The sequence below is a fragment of the Talpa occidentalis genome, unplaced genomic scaffold, assembly GCF_014898055.3.
Source record: "Talpa occidentalis isolate TD23 unplaced genomic scaffold, MPIMG_talOcc4v2.1 talOcc4.3, whole genome shotgun sequence".
In the NCBI taxonomy this organism is placed as follows: Eukaryota; Metazoa; Chordata; class Mammalia; order Eulipotyphla; family Talpidae; genus Talpa; species Talpa occidentalis.
Genome location: NW_023603184.1, coordinates 55,804,070 through 55,812,423, shown reverse-complemented (window position 1 = coordinate 55,812,423; position 8,354 = coordinate 55,804,070). Strand labels below are relative to the sequence as shown.

Sequence of the window (8,354 nt, the reverse complement as noted above, 5' to 3'; positions counted from 1 at the left end):
AGGAATCGACTGCTGGTGAAGATGTTATGAATATTATTAAAATGACAACAGGGAATATAGACTATTATATCAACTTTGTTGATAAAGCAGTGGCAAGGTTTGAAAGAATTGACAGAATTTTGACAGAAGTTCTACTGTGGGTAAGATTATATCAAATAGCATCACATGCTGCAGAGAAATCTTTCATGAAAAGAAGAGTTAATCAAGGCAGCAAAGTTCATTGTTGTCTTATTTTAAGAAATCGCCACAGGCACACCACACTTCAACAACCAGCATCCTCCTCAGTCTGCAGTGATCACATCCAGGTAACACCCTCCACCAGCAGCAAGATTATGACCCACTGAAAGCTCAGAGGATGGTTAGCATTTTTAGCAATAAAGTATTTTTAATTAAGGACATATATTATTTTTAGACATAATGTTCCATTGTATACTTAATAAACCACAGTATATGTAAACATAAATTTTATATACTTGGAAGCTAAAAATTTGTTTTACTCATTTTGTTGCAATATTAGCTTTGTTGTAGTGGCTTGGAACCAAACCTGCAGCATCTCTGAGGTACCTCTGTACCTCTCTGCCTGTAGTTCAGTGTCTCGCACAGAGTAGGTGCTCAGCTTGCAAAAGAGGAGGGAAGAACACAAAAAGGGAGAGGAAAGCAAAAAGAAAATTTTAGTGCCAGGAGGAAGTGAGAGTAGGTGGGCAAGACTGGATAGGAGCTCAGACAACGGAGTGTCAGTGATTGGGGCAGCGCTTCCAGGAGGGCATGAAGCCCTAACTGGATTTATAAAATGGATGGACTTGGGTTTTGAACCTGCTCTCCACTTCCCTCTCCAACCAGCACCGCTCAGGCGGCACCATAGGTGCACTGAGCTCCAGGCCGCTGCTCAGCTGGAGCCCCATCCATCATCTCCCTCCAGCCTCCATCGTGATTATCTACCTGCACCTCATCAGCCATGACGAGAAATCCTCCGACAACTACAAGATGCAGGAATGGCACAGGGACTGTGCCTGGGGGAGGAAGAGAAGATGGTCAGTAAGACAGAAAGTAACAGTGATGACTGGCTCTCTGGTGAAAATGTTCCTCTCTGCCCCCCGCCCCACTCTCAAGGGCAAAGGCGCTGACAGCCCAGTAATCACTGGTGCTGATGTTGTCATCAACCGTCTCTTGCAATAAACCAGCCTCACGAAAGAAGCCGACCAGCAGTACATCAAAGGCTACCTGAAATCAATTAAAAGCAAACTTGAAGTATAGAGACCAGGAAGAGAAAAACTTTTATGGCAGGATTACAGAGCAAATCAGGCACATCTGTGCTAACTTCAAAACCCACCAGTTCTTTATTGGTGAAAATATGAATCCAGATGGCGTGGCTGCTCTGCTGGATGGCCGTGAGGATGTGTGGCTCTCTGTGATTTTCTTTAATGATGGTTTAGAAATGGAAAAATGTCAAGATTTGACAATCACTTTGGATCTCTCACTGTCCTCATGACAGGCTGCACCCACACCGCACCAGACAGGTAAGTGGGGTGAAGTCATCGTGAGCCCTTCATCTGTTGTGGCCTTGATGTGTTTGGAGTAAGGCATTTTTTTAAGGAAAAAAAAAAAAAAAAACATGTCTTGAAGGTTGTCTAAAATAAAATATATTTAAACTCATTTAAGAAAAGGCCTCTCACTTTTACATCCATTTAAATCCACGTTGTAGCAGTGTGGTGGAGGAAGCCCAGCCTGGCTGCGGACCACTACCAGCGAGCACAAGACTGTCTTCAGGTCATCTCTACACACCACCTCTGGGACTGGAGCATGAAAGTAAGAAGTTGTGGTTCTGAGTTGAGGTAAAGGGCCAGGCCAAATTCTAACAGTGCCAGCACTTGAAGTGGCTTCCTTGAGCATTTTATCACCTACAAATGGAAGTAGTTAACTCTGGAAAACATTATGGCGAGAATAAAGAGATTAATACAGTTTGGAGGGGGAGGGGGGAGGATCAGTTAGGAGGGGGAGGGGGAGCAGCATGCACAGCAGGCCTGGCAGGATGCCTGAAGCCAGGTGTAGAGGAGGTGGGAGGGCCCAACAGGAGTGGAGGGACCAGCTCTGGCCTGCCTGCTCTGCTTGGAGAGAAGCTGCTGCTGCCTGCTGGCTGTGGACTCAGCAGCTACCTGGGGGTAGAGGCAGGAAGGGACGGAGCAGGATCTCTATGATCAGAGCAGATGAGGTAAAGGAGAGTCCTGGAGCCCTCGGTGTCTTTTTCAGGCTTTTATTGCGCATTTACCAGGTACACGAGAGGCAGGGGTGCAGGAGGGCCAGGAGGCTGGCAGGCCTCCCAGCCCCCGGCAAGTCTTTCCTCTTCCTGGGCTCTCTGGCATTTTCTCTTAGCCTTTGCTTCTCTACTCCTTTCACTCTGCTGTTCCGCTGGCATCCCCGTGACACCACCCTTATAAGCCCAGTCTCAGCCCAGGTGTACCCACTTACATTTGCCCACACCCCACTCCAGGTGCCGCCATCAGGCATGCATTCAGGACCGCAGGGATCCATCATCAATCCTAATGGCGAGAGGGCAGAAAAGGCTGATACTTTACTTACCCTATACTGGGTCATTGCAAAAGCCTGGTGGTGTCTCCTCCTCTCTGTGGAAAGAGGGGCTCCTATTATTAGTGCACAGGAACAGGCTTTTGGGGGGTGAGAGCCAGTCAGCAGACACAAAGGTGCCATCTGGATTAATCTGAGTCGAAGAGACCCATGAGTGGCGGGAACATGCAGGGAGGCGTTTACAGACAGAGAGGTGCATTTTCTGGTGCCTACAAACAGCCCCAGGAGGCAGCCTTCTCATCCATGGGGCACAGAGCAACAGCTGTGGAGCCCCTCTGAGCAGGCCCTGACGCTGGTCTAGAAGCCAGGGTGCAAGATGAAGAGCTTGTGCCCCACATGAAGAGTGAGGAGCTGCCCCTCTAGCCAGAGCGTGTTGCCAGGATCCTCAACTGGACAGCAACATACGTGGTCAGAGGCAGGATTTGCAAAACTTGTTCTGGAAGCCACATGTTCTCTCCCTTCCCTGTCTGGGCTTGGATACCTCAGTCTACCGTCAGCTTTCAAGAGTCGGTTTTAACAGCTTGTCTTCCGCGGATCCTTTCTTGGTTTCTCTGAATTCCACCTATAAATGAAGCCAAGCAGTACTTACCGTTCTCCTTCCAGCTTGCGCCCCTTGGGACAGCCCGCTCCTTTCAGGGCCCGGCTCTCTCCCTCCTTGACAGAAACTGTGCCCACGGCTCACCAACAGTGCAGGCTGGAGGCCTCCGCGGTGCCCTGGGCAGCCCCCTGAGCCCCCGTGACCTCTTCGTGGCAGGCCTGCCTCTACAGCCGCAGCCGATGGGGACTACCACACAAACCACCATGTCCCCACCCAGCCCTGCCCATCCGGAGCCGCGGGGCACTCCACTTTCACGGGGCCTTGCTCCTGCTCACGGGGCTGGCTGTTCCCAGAGGCAGGTGACAGCACGCTGTCACGCAGAGCAGGAAGCTCTCCCACCCTACAGAGGTGGGAGCGAGTGTGGCTGGATTCACCATGGACGTGTTCCAGAAGGGCCCCTGATTCCCCGCCCAGCACAGGTATAGGTGGGATGACCATACTCGTTTCAAATCGGGACACTTGCAGAATGAGCAGAAGTGCTGTTACTAACTCCATGGGAAACAGGCGTGAACTGAGACAGCTGAACGAGGTAGGCCTTGATACGTGCAATGTACTTGCTGAAGAGTTGGGGCAGGGAAAGACTCTGAGCTTGGCAATAGAAGTTACAGAAATGTCCCTTCCCAGGTGCCCACGCCAGAGGTTAGCCGGAGACCCCCGGGGTCCGCCTGAGGGACAGAAGCCCCCCGGTTCCTGACTCATCCCTTCCTTATCTCTGTTACTTAGAGTTTCTCCATATTTTGAGTTCATCCCACTATTTAAAGATGAGGAAATGGGTCTGAGAGAGTTTATTAACTTCCCTCGGGTCACACAGCTGGCAAATGGGTGCTTTCTCTGTCACTCTGTGACTGCATTCTATTTATGTCATTAAAATCTGATGACAAAACTTATTTTTTCTGTTTCAAAGCCATCCCAAACTCAACATTTGCCATCTGAATGCATCCATTTTCTCCTTAAATCAGCAGTTTCTCTCAAGGCCTTATCTCCACTCTGCAGTCCAGCTGCATCTGTGCCCATCGGCACAGACAGACTGGGGTCAGTTTGGATGGAATTCACTTAAAGAAAATTGTGAAAACTTGGAATGCGATAATAATCAAAAGTTGGCCCAGCCCAGGGAAAACCCCAGGTATGAGTGGCCAGGGAATGGAGTCAATACAGTTGTTTAGAGACAATTCTGCTAGGCAGAGTCCAGCACCTGGGGAGGGAGGTCAGGCCACACCCTCAGTGGGACAGATGCTCTGGGATCCCAGAGTGGGGGCATCCTAGGCCCACTGTCCATGCTCAGAGGCTCAGGGAGGTGAGCAGAGCATGGGCAGAGGCAGGCAAATGTGGAAGCAGAAGAGACTTGTGAGACGAAGACCCACAGAACCTCAGAAAATAGAGGAAAGACAGCACCCACAATCCCAGTGCCAAGTCACTTGTTCTGTTTATTCTTAACAAATCCTCTTCAGCACTTTCTCTTACAAATATTTTAAGATTTCATTTTTTAACCTTATAATGTTAATTTTTCACATACAGCTATTTTTTCTCCAAATATATTGCACATTTTTTGTGAAAAGATTACATAAACATTTTCCCATCTTATCCAAAGCTAATAGTAACCATGTATAATATACTCGTAGGTTGAAAAATGTTCCATCAAATGAAGGCGTCTCATTTCCTGTGCTCTTAGTCTATTAATGGACATCGGGTCTGTTGCCTATTTTCACTATTACAAATAACACCCAAGACACACGAATATTCTTAAAATACTCTTCTCATTTTAAATTAAGCTCTCAGCACTGTGATGAATGGGTGGACTTTTAGCACTTTTAGGCCCTGGGTATAATATAAATATTGCCAGATTGCTCTCTGTAATTCCAATATTGCAATTTATAGATATTTCAATCAGTATATAAGAAGGACAACTTGCCTATTCTTTCTCTGAGGTCTTTAATTCACTCATCAAAAACATTCAGCAAACATTTTCTGAGTGCGTCTGATCTGCCATACTCTTGGCTGGAGCCACAACCTTCCCCAAAGTAGCAGCTGTGCTCCCTGTTCAGCCTTCAGCCGAACCCAGATGGGACAAATCAGCACAATCCACTAGGACATATTTTACAGGCTCTGACAGGGAGAAGAGCACAGCCTCCTGCATCCCCAACAGGCTCACTTATTTCTGGGATCACAGCACTAACTGTCCCCATTGGAAATAATTTTTAATTTCTAAGCAAGGGACTCTGCTTGTCAATTTGCACTGAGCCCTGCAAATTTTGTCCTAATGCTAGTTCAAGCATTAACACAAGTAATGAAAATGGTAGCTGCATCAGAGACAAACATTCCTTGCCACTCCCCTACTGGGCGTACCTAAAATATAATTTTGCCCATCCTTTTAAAAACCCACTGGGCCTCCCCGGTGGCGCAGTGGTTGAGCGCTGGGTTGCGAAGCAGCCCATGGCCTCTGCGGCACCGGTTCGATTCCCCGGCTGCTCCCCGGCCACCGGAGGAGGGTCCCACATGGCGCGCAGACCTCTCCTGCCGCCCGCTGCTCCCCTCAGCAGTGTACTTCGGTCCTTCTGCCTGCTCTGCTCCCCGCTCTGGCTCTGGTGAATTCTCTCACCCTCCCGCGCTTCTGACTGTACCCAGTGCATGTATAAACAAAACAAACAAACAAATAAATAAAAAAACATGCCTCTATTTAAAAAAAAATAAATAAAAATAAAAAAAAATAAAAACCCACTTAACATGAATTCTGTAGTGGAATATGGAAGAAGGAAAAGTTGCTTTGGGCAGCCTATGTGTTTCTCCTAATGCTTTAGGTAGCAAATGTCCATCACTCCTGTAGGCAGACCCTGGGCTCGGTTCTATTCAGGTCCATCCAACAAAAAGTTCATGGCCATAAAGTAGTCAGAGAACATGAGCATGAGGTGCAGTCAGCGAGCCCAAGGGAGCCCTGGCACAGGAGCCCCTTTTCCTCCTGCTAGTCGAGGTTCAGGGTGAGTTTCCAGGCCGGTATTAAAGGGTTAGGTATCAAAGGCTGAGGGTGGGAAAAGTATGTGGAAGAAGGGTTTTAGAGGCAGAAAGGAGAGCAGAGGTAGAAGTCCCACATGTTTCACCACATCAGCAAGACAGAAAAACTCAGGGTTGATTTTCATGAATTCTGTTGGGATAAGCCTTGGCCTTGCTCCCCTCTCACTGTACACCCTGGACAACCTCACCCCCTGTCTCCGTCTCCTTGGTTCCCAGCATCTGTTGATGGATAAATCCCAGGTCCTTATCCTCAGCTAAATATTCTCCTCCCAAGTTACACCAAACATCTTCAAAGGCCTGCTGGACATTTCTGCTTGAGTGCCCCACTGAACTCTGTGGAATGTCAACTCAAGACACCCCCTCTCCTCTGAACCTCTACATTCAGCCTCTTCCTCAGGAGAAAAGGCCAGCATCACAGCTTGGCCTGCTGACCACCTGCTGACCATTGCTGTGGGTCTCACTCACAGTTCCCTTTGCTGTTCCAGTCTTTGCACAAACGCAACTCATTACATGTCTCCTTTTCTCTGAGCTCTGTGGCTCCTAAGTCCCAGTGCTCTCCTCAACCATGGCACTCAGCTATGGCCTCAGTGGTCAACACTAGTATGCTTGTCTTCAAAACACTATTTCCTGGGGTGTTATAATATCAGCAGAGATAAGCATGGGGTTTTTCACATGTAGACACTGGAGAAGAGTTGAAAAAATGGATTGAAAGGTTTTTGTACTTGGTACCAGACCCACCTAGACATCCAAACTGAATGTCTAGCTGTACCATTTTCTTTGCTTCTACAGATACAAATTCACAGTCCTATGGACTGTTCTTCAACACCAAACCCTCAGCCCACTCACTGTCACCCCCCACCACCACTGCCTGGCTCAGAACTGTGTCACTAGTCACTAAAACTGTATCAGTGACATCCTCTCAGATATCCTTATTCTCACCTACCCCACCTCCCATCTCTCCTTTTCACTGACTCCAGAATGATCATCCATAAGTGGACACGACTCCTCTGCTCATGACTCTGAGTAACTCTTTGGCATAGAATCTTGTGTCTTCGTGGTATGACTTCCAAGAACTTTGTCAAACTTTGTCAAACTTGGTCAGCAGTCCAAGCTGTGATGCTGGCCTTTTCTCCTGAGGGAGAGGCTGAATGTAGAGGTTCAGAGGAGTGGGGGTGACTTGAGTTGACATTCCACAGAGTTCAGTGGGGCACTCAAGCAGAAATGTCCAGCAGGCCTTTGAAGATGTCTGGTGTAACTTGGGAGGAGAATATTTAGCTGAGGATAAGGACCTGGGATTTATCCATCAACAGATGCTGGGAACGAACCATGTCTGCTTGCCCCTGTGGCATCTGCATGCCTCAAATAGTCCAGGCACTCACTGTTTCCCTGTCTCAGTGTGCTCACCATCAATCACACTGAGTGTGCTCTTCCCACTCACACTAGCTCCATTTCAGTAACTCCTCCTTGGCTTCAGGTCTCTATGCAAATCTCCTGTAGCATGGCCACTGCCCCAGAACCAGTGTCCTGCCCCATGCTTCCCTAGTGAACCCTTTGTGAACTGTGACCACACTGTAGCTTCAAAGATCAAGGTGTTTGTGAACCTTCTTTAGTGTCTCTCTGCCTGCTCTGAATTCTCATCTAACTTGGCTAGTACCTGCTCAATAAATGAATAAAAAAAAACCACTTAAATATGGTGAAGGCTTTCTTTCTGCCACATGAATATGTATTCTTTGTCAGTCACTTTCATATCACACAGTCAGATCATCATGCCATAATAATTTCTCCTAAAACTTTCTGCAGGAAGAGAATCATTATCAGTGAGACTTATTCAGAATAGCCTCCTTCTCCAGAGTCCCTACAGATTCTTGACTATAGTCCTGGACTTCCTATTAAGACTAACCACAACATCGATAAAGTAAGTCCTGTTACTTATACAGATCACAGTGGTTTCACGACTTCTTTCTATACTTTGTATCACCTGATCTTTTTGTAACTCACCTCCATAAATAATTTCCAGAATTGAATACAGATGTATGGTTTCTTTTTCCTGTGTTTCCTTCTCTACTTCCCAACTTCTCCATCTTCTAATTGTTTTCCTTCTTGTTTAGTACAGTACTATTCATTCTTATCCTACCTTTAACAGTAAACCTGAAAATCCAGAGTTTCA

At 47.4% G+C, this 8,354-nt stretch overlaps 1 pseudogene; it reads left to right on the top strand.

Annotated features, from left to right (window-relative positions):
* Window positions 1–933: 933 nt before the first annotated feature.
* Window positions 934–1,489, top strand: LOC119255081 (translationally-controlled tumor protein-like; annotated as a pseudogene).
* Window positions 1,490–8,354: the final 6,865 nt, after the last annotated feature.